Source organism: Neovison vison, chromosome 3 (genome assembly GCF_020171115.1).
Source record: "Neovison vison isolate M4711 chromosome 3, ASM_NN_V1, whole genome shotgun sequence".
In the NCBI taxonomy this organism is placed as follows: domain Eukaryota; kingdom Metazoa; phylum Chordata; class Mammalia; order Carnivora; family Mustelidae; genus Neogale; species Neogale vison.
The window spans coordinates 57,023,736-57,038,054 of NC_058093.1; the positions used below are offsets into that span (position 1 = coordinate 57,023,736).

General features: G+C 35.1%; 1 protein-coding gene across 16 annotated transcripts in view; it reads right to left on the minus strand.

The window, feature by feature from the left end:
- BAZ2B (bromodomain adjacent to zinc finger domain 2B) overlaps positions 1-14,319 on the minus strand; it is a 315,898-nt gene that overhangs the window by 226,114 nt on the left and 75,465 nt on the right. The window lies entirely within an intron of this gene.

The following is a 14,319-nucleotide window of genomic DNA, read 5'->3' on the forward strand; positions in this document are numbered from 1 at the left end:
TCATTGTCAACTAATTATTCAGTTCTCTCGTTCTTCTAAATTGGTTACTGCTCATCTGTCTACTCTCCAGCTTCCAGAATTTTGTTGCTATTCATCCCTCTCCTAATTCTTTACTTATGTTTTCTTAAAATGCATTTTTCTATCAAATTACTGGGCCTTCAGCAAATAGCCAAAACTAAATATATATGTTCAAGCTACCTACTGTCTTCTTCCCTCAGTCTCGGGAATTTTTTCTACATTAAAAATCATCTTTGGGGTGCCTGGGTGGCTCAATGGGTTAAAACCTCTGCCTTCGGCTCAGGTTTCTGGGTTCTGGGATCAAGCCCCGGATCAGGCTCTCTGCCCAGCAGGGAGCCTGCTTCCTCCTCTCTCTGCCTGCCTCTCTGCCTACTTGTGATCTCTGTCTGTCAAATAAATAAATAAAATCTTAAAAAAAAAATCATCTTCTATAGGAAGACGCTAGTTTCAGGGGTAATTACTCTGGTGCAATTAACTTTAAAGGTCACTTTTTATTATATAAAGCCTGGCTACCCAGGCTTTATATATATATATTCAATTTATATATATATTCGATTTCTTGAAATTCTGCTGTATTTTTCTTTTACCTTTTCTTTTTATATTCACTCTGTACAACACCACACTCTTTTTTGGCTGAATACTTAACTGCTAAGGAGGAAATAACACCCCCTCCTTTAGTTCCTTCAATTCTCTCAGCATACTTATGTTCTAAATTACACTGTGCTGCTTTCATTTCTCTTCAGATACCGACATGAGGGTACTCTACATTTGCTTGTAAGTTGGTACTTTCTCTTTGGGCATCTGCCTAGGTTTCACACAATTTTATTTTCTAAGAATCCTTCCTCTGATTCTTGATCAACAGACTTAAAGCACATAGTTTTCTTCACTAGCATCATGTTGCTCATTTCAGTTATACTGTCATTAATCTCACATCACTCTCACATTTATTTCTGAGAGTGCCCACTTAATATTATGATAGGAAACATTATATATTTAGCTGGGATTCTGAGTGGGGGGAAAGATCTAAGGTGCCAGTTGAAGATCATCAGAAGAGACTATCACCAGCTCAAAAACAAATTCCCTTTTTATAATCATACCTCCTCTCTCAAATACCCCCCCTCAAACTTGCTAAGACACCTTCCTTCAAAACTTATAAAATTTCATCCTCTTCCCACTTCATGTACAATTACAAAAATGGAGGATAAAGGGTGAGAGAAAACAGGAGAGGGAAAGGGCAGCAGTAAGAAAGAGCACCCTTAATGCTTTTTCACCCTCCACTGAGAAAAGAAATTTGACTTTCTCATATATACCAAATCAGGTACCACTTATTTATATTGCTATATGGCTGGAAGTCATAAACTCTTTCTAAAGATTTTTTTGTAGCATTAAGCATCACTGTTCAAATAGGAATACCTAGTCCCTACTATGCTTCAAAAAGCATTAATGGGAAATCTCTGTAGAATGAAAATTTTTCATGAGGCCTTTCCATTCCTCAGCGATCACACCATTCTTTCCATATTCCAAAAACATCATATATATATATATATATATATATATATATATATATATATATGATGGGATCAACCACATCTATAATGATGGGTTTGCATGTCTGTTTTTCCACTAGACCTTAAAATCCTAAAGAAAAAACTAGAAACAGTTTATTTTCCATCTCTAGAAATTTACTAAGTAATTCAAAAGGCACAATGTAATATTAAGAGTCAAGGAATAATGTATATCCATGAATTTCTCTTTAAGATGATGGAAACTTCTTAATTCTGATAGCAATGGCATGTATAATTTAAGAATAAGAAAACAGAATACCTCCAAAAATATAAATCACAAAGAATTTATAATATTGTTTTAAAACCATCAGTGTACTAGACATGGCTTCCTCCTTAAAAGCCTCCAACAAGAGAAAAGTTGAATATGGAACATTTTCAAATTAAACATGAGGTGAAGGAAAATAAAATCAACTAACAACCATAAAAACTTCCAGGGACTTCTTTTCACATTAGAAAAAATTTCGAACCAGATTTAATGACATCTGCCTACCTCTACTCCCCGGTTTACAATATCCTAGCCTCGGCACTGTGATTCCTATTTCCTCAGATCCTTACATGGCTGGCTCCTTCTGGTGATGGTTTCTCAATATGAGTGTTGCCCCTCACAGAGGTCTTCCCCAACTTTTATATGTATACTGCCCTCAATTCTACCCTGCCTCAGATGTGCTATCATATTTTCCTTAGTTTTCCCCCTCCTTAGGACATTTATCAACTATTAAAACATATTTTATATATTTATTTACTTCTGCTCTTACTAGAAAGTAAACTTGATCAAAGTAAACAGAAGGAAATTTGTCATACTGACCACAATATCTACAATAGCTAGAGAGTAGAAGCATATAAGTCAGTGTTTCATAAATATTTGTTAAATAGATGAATAAATGAATGAATGTGAAGCATATGATATACTGATTGAATGAATGAATGGCTCACAATTCCTTTCTAGGAAATAGTTTCTCAGGGAGAATCTTGAGTACATCATTGACTTTAGAGAAGTATGAATTTGAATCCCAGTTACACCAATTACTAATCATGTCAACTTGGAACAGTTACTTAGTATCAGTGAGTTTAAGATGAAATGATACTTGGAAACTGTCTGGCACACAATTAGCCTTCATTGTTAATTTTTCCTTAGAGGACAGGAGTTGAAAGTGGAAGAAATCATAGGAAGAAATCAAATATATTTTTGTTCTAATGGTCACTATTGAGCATCATGGGTTTGCCTGTTTACTGAGGAGCAGTAAGTCACAAGCAGAGCTAAACAATTTTAATTTGACCATGACTGCACTTGGAATAAGTAAAATCACATCCCTCAAACATAGTTGGCATTTTGTTATCATCAGCTGAAATAATAATGAACAATTTTAGGTCACAGAAATTTCAAGCTTATAATTTCTTGACTATTTTTTAAACTTGTATTTATAAGAAATATAGTGGTCAGGATATTAGATCAAGACATTCCTGAATTATGATCCTAGTTCTACCTCTTCGTCACTGTATGAACTTAGGTGAGTTGCTCAACCTCAGTAAGCCTCTTGATCACTGTATGACCTTAGGTGAGTTGCTCAACCTCAGTAAGCCTCAATTGAAATTGGGTTGTTGGCAATTCAAACTTTAATTTATACTTCAAACATTTCTCATTGCTCTTAAGATAAAGGGGGGGACACCTTATCTTACTCTAGAATGTCCTTTATCTATTGGTTGTTAATCTCAAACCAAAATCCTTGTTTTCAGTACTCTCTAGCTACATTGACCTTTTTTTTTTTTCCTTCAAAGCACTATGTTCCCTATCTATTTACCTATGTAGTTATCTTTATCCGAGTTTTTCTATTTCTTCATATGGCTCTACATTACTGTCTATGTCTTTTCATTTCAGCATTAAGAACTCCTTTAATCATTTCTTGTAAGGCAGGTCTACTAGCAACAAATTCCCAGTCTTAAATATGCTCAAAGAGCTAATAAAGACCATGGACAAATAACAAAAGGAAACCAGGAAAATAATGTATGAACAAAATGAGAATTTCAATAAAGACAAAGAAATTCTAGGGACGCCTGGGTGGCGCAGTTGGTTAGGCGACTGCCTCCGGCTCAGGGCGTGATCCTGGAGTCCCGGGATCGAGTCCCACATCGGGCTCCCAGCTCCATGGGGAGTCTGCTTCGCTCTCTGACCTTCTCCTTGCTCATTCTCTCTCTCACTGTCTCTCTCTCTCAAATAAAAAAAAAAAAAAAAAAAAAAAAGACAAAGAAATTCTAAAGAGGAACCAAACAAAAATGCTGGAGTTAGAAGGTGCAATAAGTGAAATGAAAAAGTCACTAGATGGGCTCAAAGCAGATTAAATACATCAGAAAGAACCAATAGACTTGAAGATGGGTCAACTCCCATTATCTAGGCTAAGGAACAGAAAGAAAAAAATATGGATAAATGAACAGATGTATTGGGGTGTCTCAAAAGGAGAAGAGAAAAAGGGGCAGAAAAAATATTCGAAGAAATAATGGCTGAAAACTTCCCAAATTTGGGAAATAACATGAATCTAAACATTCAAAAAAATCAATGCATTCCAAAAGGATAAACACAGAAAGAATTACACTGATACACAGTCAAGCAGTTGAAAGACAAAGATAAAAATAGAACCTTGAAAGCACCAAGAGAGAAGCGACTCATCATTTACAAGACCCCTCAATAAAGTTAATAGCCAATTTCTCATCAAAAGCATGGAAATCAGAGGCAGTGAGGTGACGTATTTAAAGTCAAAGAAAAACAATTATCAACCAAGGATTCTGTATCTGGTAAAACTCTATGTTGAAAATGAGGGAGAAATTAAAACATTCCCAAATAAATGAAGTAAATGAGATAAACATTAATAGCACCATAGCAAAATAGTATAGTAAAGACACAAGTCAAACTGAATGGGTTTTAACTCTGAACTTCGTTTATTAATAACAATGTAACTCTGAGTAAATCTTTTAACCTCTCTATAGCTTGTTTCCTCTCTATAAAATGAGGATAATAACAATACTGCCCTGAAGTTAGAAGGATGAAAGAAGTTAAAATAATAAACTCATAAAAGGGTGCCTGCCACATAATCAAGCACTCAACTGCTGACTATCATCATCATCATCATCATTTTTGTAGAAGTTCTAGAAATATTGCTTTTTATTCTCTTCAACTATCCATATTTCTGTAAAAGAAACACTGAATATTGAGAAAATATGACAAAATAGTGAATTTTTTATAGAATTGTGTATTCGTAAAATCAAAAGTCATATTTTATGTCTAATAAATGGTATTGAACTAAAAGTTTTGTCACCCCTTTAAGCAGAGGCCAAGTTTTAAAAAAGTGATTGGTGAAAGCAGTTTTTTTTCTCAAGCCTCTGACATAGATGCTTATGACTTTAGGTATAGACCTGTGTTTTTAACTTTAAACAGCTCAACACTTCTATCATAGCTACAATGCTTTCTAAGATAATTCCCTAATATTAAATATTGAATCAGTATACACATTTCTTTGCCTTGTAATATTTTTAAACTATTTGAGTTTAGACTCAAATATGACATAGACATTAGAATAGGCTGATATGTCCCTTACGTCTCTTTTAATCTGTAACTGCTCTAACCACATCCCTACGCCATTAACATTTTTAGTTGAAGAAAATAGGTCTTCTGTCTTTTAGAATCTCCCAGGATGGACCTTCCTAATTTTATCCCCTGGTATCATTTAATACGTACCTCTATCCTTATTATTTCTTCTAAATTAGTCTTGACTAGGTTTAATAATTTTTCTTTTGTTTTCATTTGGATGGACAGCTTAATAATGGTGGTGTATACTTGTGTTAGCAAATACATGTCTTTCTTACATAAAACAGGAGTGATAAGTAAAGTTGTTAGGAAAAGTGAATGAATTTACAAATCAAATTCTTAGATTAGTACCTGGCACATAGCAAGCACTCCATAAACATTGGCTCTTTTATTACACAGCATGTAGTGATTTGATATCAGACCAGATGAGAACTTTTGAATAATTAGTTAAAGATAACCAATATTTCTGGCTCGGTGGCTGAATGGATATTGATATCATTGACCAATACAGGAAATATAGAAAGAGGAAAAGCTTTCTGGGAAATGGGAAGACAATGGGTTCAAGTTTAGACATGCTGAGTATAGTGCTATGGGATAGCAATGTACCAATGTCACATCTAGAACTGCAAACAAGGATTCTAAAATTTAAAAGACTGTGGACAGGAAAAAAGATAAAATGTTGAGAGGAAGGGGAGCTCAATGAAGGTCAGAGTTGTCATAGAAGACTATAAGACCACTCTTAGAATGAACTGGCACTGGATAAAGAGGTAACAACATTTCAAGCAAAAGAAATGATGCATGGAAAAAGACACAGAATCATCACTCTATGTTCTGGTTGTAACAATGTTCTAACTAGGGCCCTTTGGGTGGCTTAGTAGGTTGAGCATCTGACTCTGCTCAGGTCATGATCTCAGGGTCATGGGATTGAGCCCTGTGTCTGGCTCCGTGCTGAGCAGGGAGCCTGCCTGAGATTCTCTATCCATCTCCCTTTGCCCCTCCTTTCCTGAACTCTCTTTCCTCTCTCTCTGTCTCTCTCTCCCTAAAATAAATAAATAAATCTCTCTTTTAAAAAAAGAATGTTCTAGGGGAAAAAAAGAATGTTCTGACTAGAAAAAAGTCTGTGTGTTGGAAAGTTACATATATAGGACAAAGCTAACTTTGAATGGTTTTGAAATTTAGGAATAGGTAATTCAATCTGAGTAGGAGACTTCTTAAGATATTTAGTAAGATAACTAAACTCTATGGTGTGGCAACGTCATGCAAAAATCTATTATAACAGAATTAGAAAGTAGAAGACATGGACTTACAATATTACTCTAGAGGATTTAAAATTATGCCAGTTTTAATTCCACCTAAGCTAAAGAGAACCCTTTCTAGGCCCTGTGGCTCCAGGCAGTACCCCAAAAGTGGAAGATGGTGTCTTTAGTGACTTCCCACATTCCTTTCCATTCATTTTTTTTAATTTAATTTTTTTTTCAGTGTCTCCTTTTCCTTGAGAAACCAATGCTCTCAAGCTGCCCTAACTACATAAAAATAAAACTACATTTTTGCAATAATGCACCATCTTGTTCCCTAAAGCCCTCTGGTTACATCTCCATATTCAGTTCTAGTCTGCCATATAATCTTTATTTTCCCCCTACTAACCTAAAGATCCTTTACCAATTTCAAGTAATTCATACAATATGGTAAGTGGTCAAAATCCTAGGGGATATTTAATTTAAAAAGAATTTCCTAACCTGTATGAATTTCAAATTGTTAAATTGTATATTCTCTTTATGTTTTCTATGCATTTATCCATTCTGGTCATTAACACACTAAGACACACCAGCACATGACAGTTTATTGAATAAATTTCTGCTGTGCCACTATTGGACACAAAGCATTCAAACAGACTCTAAGAGAACTGTAAGAATGAATAAAATATAATCTATGCCGTTACTAGATGGTCAAGACTCTACAGTCTAACAGGTGAAGTAGGCAAACACACAACTCATCTCATAAGGCAGATAAGAGCTTTATAAGAATGTTTCTGAAACTTATGGATAGACCCTTATAAATGGAGAAAAAATGTCTTGTGAACACATGGGTAGACTGAAATTAATTAAATTATTATATTACTAAAATACATAGAAAAGGTAAAACTATGGATAAGGATAAACTCTTTCTGCTTATTAGATCTAATTCAACATACTACCAAAACGTATTTACAAAGTTTGCACATAAAAGCTACAAAACTAGGAGTGCCTGGGTGGCCCAGTTGGTTAAGCATTCAACTCTTGATTTTGGCTCATGTCATGATCTTAGGGTTGTGAGACTGAGTGCCCAGTCAGGCTCTGCACCGGGCATGGAGCCTACTTAAGATTCTCTCTCTCTCTCTCTTTCCCTCTGCCTGTAGCCCCATCCCACCTGCACATGCTGTCCCCACCTCTCCCCGCCCCCCAAAAAGCCACAAAACTAACAGATTTCAAACTGGTACCATACGATGTTTTTGCTAAAATGAAAGATTGCTACTTCCCCATTATTTTCCAGTTACATTTGCGTTTGGCATGCCTATCTTACAATCTAGTGTTCCCTGGACAACTGAATATTGCCACCATTTCTTTCTACTCTTTCTTTCTACTTTCTTTCTACTCTTTCTCTCTACTAGAGAGCTTTAATTTAGTTCACATCTGGCCTTCACTTGGTACAAATGAACTACTTGTACATGTCAAATCTATTTTTGTTCTTTTTTTTATTAGACTGACATAATTAAATACAATCATAGCTCTGAAAGTTCATGGAAGTAATTGGTTATAAGGTAAGCATCCCAGGTGATAAAAGAATATTCTTGTAAACTATTGTAGCAAACGCTCTCTCAACAGAGAATGTACTCAGGTCCAAGGTAGTGTTGGAGAACACTACCATGACAGAAATAACAAATACGTGAAAGATAGAAATGATGGGGTATTAATTCCAGCTGCAAGGGGGAACTGTAGGTTTTACGGAAGAGGTAACATTTGAGGGGAACTGTGACATTTGAGTTTACTGTCAAGTGTGAAAGTTTTCTAAAGTTTCCTTTCTATAAGTTCGACACTAAAAATATGAAAGGACGAGGTAAATATTTTCTGAATTAAAGTGACGTGAAATTTAATTTTGTTGTACATCATTCTCTTCTCTCACAGTTTCTAGAACACCAATGCAGACTTCCAAATTGTTAGTCAAGGAGCAAATAAAATAGAACTATAATCAGCAAAAACTGTTTCAGAGATGAGAGGAAGTTTGATATAGACTGAGCTATGGCATTATGAACTTTGATGAAAGGGCTAGAATTTTAAAAAAACAACCCTGAAGTATTCAGTAATGAGGAAATAAAGAGACAAAAACCACGAATTTTGTGAATAAAAGTTAAGTAGTTTTTCCTGAGATGAAAGCAAATTGGAGAATAAAATTATAAATAAATAGATGGTACAATTTGCATGTGGAAAAGTTTACCTGCACTGTCTTATATTATGATGGAAATATAGCTACTGATGTAATGTTTTTAAAATGCACTTGAAAAAAATGCATTCCCATAAGGACAGCATCAGGAATATTTATATTAAACTTAAAAAAATTTTTTATTTATTTGAGAGTGAGAGCACGTGAGGAAAGGGAAACAAATGGAGACACTACCCAGCAGACTCTGGGCTATACTAGACTCACTACTATTACAGAAAAAAAAAAAAAGAAAGAAAAAAAAAAACCCAAAAACCACCAAACCAAAGTAGAAAACTTTCTTTTCTACTCTCTCATGCTTCTATAATTATTTCTAGACTATGTTAAGATTATTGCCTTTTTCTTTTCTTAAGCATATTTATTCATTCAGAATTTTTAGGTAAGAACTGATTTTGAAACCAAATGAGCCTGTAACATTGTATACTTCCAATTGTTCAAAGAAGTTTAGTTGGGTCTCTGCAGCATAGTATCATTTATATCTGCAGTCTCTCACTGAGAACACCATGCATGCGTTTAGCTCCATCAATGGTATAATGGTGCAACTTTTACTGGAGAAGCTTTGGCAGTGGGAGGTGGGGGTGTCTTTTTTTTAAGTTTTTATTTACTTATTTGACAGAGAGAGAGAGATCACAAGTAGGCAGCGAGGCAGGCAGAGAGAGGAGGGGAAGCAGGCTCCCTGCTGAGCAGAGAGCCCGATGCGGGGCTCAATCACAAGACCCTGAGACCATGACCTGAGCTGAAGGCAGAGGCTTTAACCCACTGAGCCACTCAGGTGATCCTTTTCTGCCTTTAAAACAAACAAACTAACAAATAAAACTTTATTTATTTGCTTTTAAGTGATCTCTCTGTCCAACGTGGCAGTTTAACTCAAGACCCCAAGATCAAAAGTTGCACACTCTACTGACTGAGCCACTCAGGGGACCCTAAATTTCAATTTTTAAGTGAAATATTTCTGTTGGTAGAGATGAGTCTCTATAAAATATAAGCAATATTTACAATAAAATTACAAAGGGTAAAAGGAATATTAATAGAACCAGAAAAGGCTTGGGGCACCTGGGTGGTTCAGTTATTAAGCATCCAATTCTTGATTTCAGCTCAGGTCATGATCTCAGGGTTGTAAGACTGGCCCCCATAAGGCTCCACACTGGGCATGGAGCCTGCTTTAGATTCCCTCTCCCTGTCCCTCTGCCCATACCCCTGCTTGTGCACATATGTTAAGTACTCTCTCTCTCTCTCTCTCTTTAAAAACAAAAACAGAACAAAGCAAAACAAAATGAGAAAAGGCCATTTTATTTTCAAACTTGCTCTGTAACATTATTAAAATATATAGTAAAAAGTTAAATCATAATATTTAAAAGTATAGCCAGTATAGTAATGAAATTACACACTAATAAACTGTGTTTAAGTGAAATTGCTTAAATATTCTCAAAGAAGACAAAGAATCTGGAAAGATTTGAGAATTTAAAAAAATCTATGAGTTATTTTACAATACTTCCTATAAATGTTATTCAGAGATTTTTATTTACTTAATTAATTTATTTAAATTCCTAAAAGTTTTATTTATTTGAGAGAGAGAAGAAGCAAGAAAGCACAAGCAGGGGGAGAGGAAGATAGAGAGGGAGAACCAAGCAACCCACTAAGCAGGGAGCCTGACATGGGGCTTGACCCCAGGACCCAATCCCAGGACCCAGGGATCATGAACTAAGCCAAAGGCAGATAATTTGACTGAGCTCTCTAAACCCCAATGCTGTTTAGAGATTTTTAATCAAGTAGATGCAATCACAAAACCATACTAAAAATTATGGTGGAATAAAACAAAATCAGGTTAAGCTAAGATCTCACCCTATGTGACTTGAGAAAAGTAACTTTACAAGTGATGGTATCATCATCTATGATGATGATACGATGAGTGGTCAAGAGAATTTAGTATGTATCAGCCTCTGTGCTATGCTTTATAAACATGAATGTCATTTAACATTCACAGCACTCCTAGAGATATAAATATTATCTCTGCTTTAGAGAGGAAAAAATGGATCTTAGACTATGTAATGGACTCAAGATCACAACGTTTAAATTAAAAAAGGTTTTTCTGACCTCAGTTCTGGTTCTTAACACATATTACCTCCCTTTCAACTCTCTGGACCTTGATTTTCTCATCTGTTGTATAAGGAGAATGTAGCACAATCTGAGCCATTCTAAATTTAGCCTTTTAGGATCTTAATATTCTACTGAGGTCCGACTCTTTCCCTAAATAAAAGTACATTGTATCAGAAGATCTAATCAGTCTCCTTGCTGGAATTCATATATCGATTAAGTTATCATAAACATATGTAATGTAGGAGTGCCTGGGTGGCTCAGTGGGTTAAGCCTCTGCCTTCGGCTCAGGTCATGATCCCAGCGTCCTGGGATAGAGCCCTGCATTGGGCTCTCTGCTCAGCGGGGAGCCTGCTTCCCCCCATCTCTCTGCCTGCCTCTCTGCCTACTTGTGATCTCTGTCAAATAAATAAATAACAATCTTTAAAAATATATATATGTAATGTAGAAAGTAGAAATTTATTTACTGAAACTTACAGACAAAAGGGCCACAATGTGTGAATAAGGTAAATTTGGATGTTTGGGGTATATTCCTGACATTTACACCTGATTTCATCTCCCTTCATGTATGTGTGAAGGAGCCATATATAAAGTTAAGTAAGAGGGAAGAAAGTTGAAACGCATTATATTTACATCTTGCATAGCAATCCTTTTAAATGTAAGTAACATCATTTTACAGGTGAAGATACTGAAGTACAAAGAGGTTGACTTGCTAAGGGTCACATACCTGGTATAAGTGGCATCAGTACTTGAACTCTCTCTAGTTCTTTTTAAAATAACGGTGTGGGGGTGGGCAGGGAACACCTCGGTGGCTCAGTCGGTTAAGTATTTGCCTTCAGCTCAGAACCCCACATTGGGTTCTCTGCTCAGCAGAAAGCCTGCATCTCCCCCTACCCCTGCATCTCCTCCTGATGTCTCTCTCTCTCTCTCTGTCTGTCAAATAAATAAATAAAATCTTTTAAAAATAACAAAAATTTAAAAACAAAAAATTAAAAATTTTGAAAGATTTATTGATTTATTTTAGAGAAAGAGTGAGGAGGGGAAGGGCAGAGGGAGAGAGAAAGAATCTTGAGCTGATTCCCTGCTGAGCATGGAGCCCAACAAGAGGCTGGACCCTGAGATCATGACTAGAACTAAAATCAAGAGCAGATGCTTAACCAACTGAGACACCCAGAAGCCCCAAGCTCTCTATAGTTCTAAAACGTACATTCTTTCCCATCTACCTTGCTTCCCATGGTTCACCTTTTGGATATTCATGCATTAATATCCTTATTTTAATTTTTATATAGAAAAACTAAAGATGCTAATTAATTGAGCTCTTTTGGGGGTATTTATGATTACCAGAAAATATTGGTTCAATGCTCATTTGTTTAGCACAGTGAAAAATAAATATTAAAATACATAAAATATAAGAAAATATATGTTACCAGTAACCTAGGAATAATAAAAATTAAGCATTAACAAACTACTAGGGAAAGAGGATCATTTTCCATTAGGATGCTTAGGGAAGGCCTCAAAGAATGATTACATGTTGACAGGTTATTAGAGGAGAGCTCTGAGTTCATCAGAAAAAACTAAAAGCCTAAAATAGAAAAATGATATTCTACAGAGAGGAGCCTAATTGGCTAAGCTGGTAGAGCATTTACCTCTTGATCTGGGGTTGTGAGTTTGATCCCCACATTGGGTGTAGAGATTACTTAAAGATAAAATCTTTAAAAAAAAAAAAAAAAAGCAACTGAGGGTTGCTGGGGGGAGGGGGGTTAGAAGAAGGGGGGTGGGGTTATGGACATTGGGGAGGGTACGTGCTATGGTGAGTGCAGTGAAGTGTGTAAACCTGGCGATTCACAGACCTGTACCCCTGGGGATAAAAATATATTATAAAAATAAAAAATTTAAAAAAAAAGAATATTCTAGGGAAAGGCAATGACATGAAGGTAAGTATGGAACCAAAATGAATTTTTGATGTGGAGTATGTAGTCCATGTTGGGTAGAATGTAGAATTCTTGAACAATACAATAATCAGCTGGGAAATATGTTACACCCAAATTGAGGAGCTTGAATACCAAGTTAGAATATCTAGATTTGATCTTGGAGGAAATGGGAAGTCACTAAACATCTTCAAGTAAAAAAGTGAAAGAGTCAGCAATGCTTTGATAAGATTAAACTGAACATGCATAGACTTCAAGAGAACTGATGATGGCCAGGAAGATGAGAGAGCAGTTAGAAGATCTGAACACTTTTATGGATTATAACTTGGGAAAAATAGCAATCCTCCTGAGTTCTGAAAATTTCTGGGGCAAAACTATAAAAAATGTATATTATGTAATATACAAAGACTCATTACAGCTTCAGCTCTGAAACAATCTATAATATCCTCCCCCCGCCCAGCCACAATATTCTACTCTTTCAGCTATTACTTTATCATCTCAATTTATCAGCTTATCTACTTCTGACTAGTCCCTTAACCTCCATTTCCTCTGAGCATATCAGCCCTTTCCTGGTCTCACTTTATTTCTGCCCCATGGTCAATTCTTGACCTACTCTCTCCACAGTCCCCTCAATGGGAATCAGTGTTGAAATCTACCCTCTTCTCTTGGTTCAAGGGGCTGGAGAAGGCCTCATAGCCCTAATATTATTACGAATTAAGGGTTTTTACTATCAGTCACTTATGAATATCTCAAATGAATACTTCTTAGTCTTTACCTTATATTAGATCAGATAATATTGGATACTACCTCTCTTACTGAAATTCTTGATTTTAGAACACTTGCAATTATATACTCTCTTAATGTTACCCTAAAAATGTACAGCAAGAGCAAGCATTTTCAAATTAAAAATCATTTTCATCCAATGCCAATGTTAACCTCCTTGATTGAAATGTACTCAACACTAAGCAGAAGGTTATTATAGAAATACATTAATATTTTGTTGTAAAATATTCAGTTAGGGCAATAAAGTTCTGATTAAGGAAAAAACAAATAAGCAAAGAGCTGCATATCAGAGATAGCTAATGTGATGCCTTAGGAAAATGAATGAATATGAGATAAACATCTGAGCATATGTATACTTGATGATAAAGCCCTTAAAAATACAATAAAAGTTCTCTCCAAGCTTAAAAAAGTAGACCAGGTTTTTTTAAAGTTTTTTAGAAAAATGTTAAAACATAAATATAAATATTATGAACTTATGTTTCTGATAATTACTGTTTATATAATTAATGAACAATTAGAACAGGATTAAAGAAACAGATTGAGTAAATAATTCAAATTTATTTCTGTGTTATTTAAAAGAATTTTCCAAAAATGCTATTTTTTTACTATTTAGTAATTTTATAATAATGTGTATCAAGGCCTTGGATACAGTTTTTTCTTTAAGAAATGTTATTTCCTTATCCTTATATATAGTAGAGATTAATACTTTAAAATAAAGAGAAGTATCAGTTACTTATGAGAACTATCTCTTTTCAACAACTCTCCATATTTGGAAGACTCTCTATAAATCATTTAAATATCAATGAAAAATTTAAGCAAGCTTAAGAATCCTCTCAAGGCTGTTTACAGTCTTTTCTTAATAAGTGATTACAATCTCAAG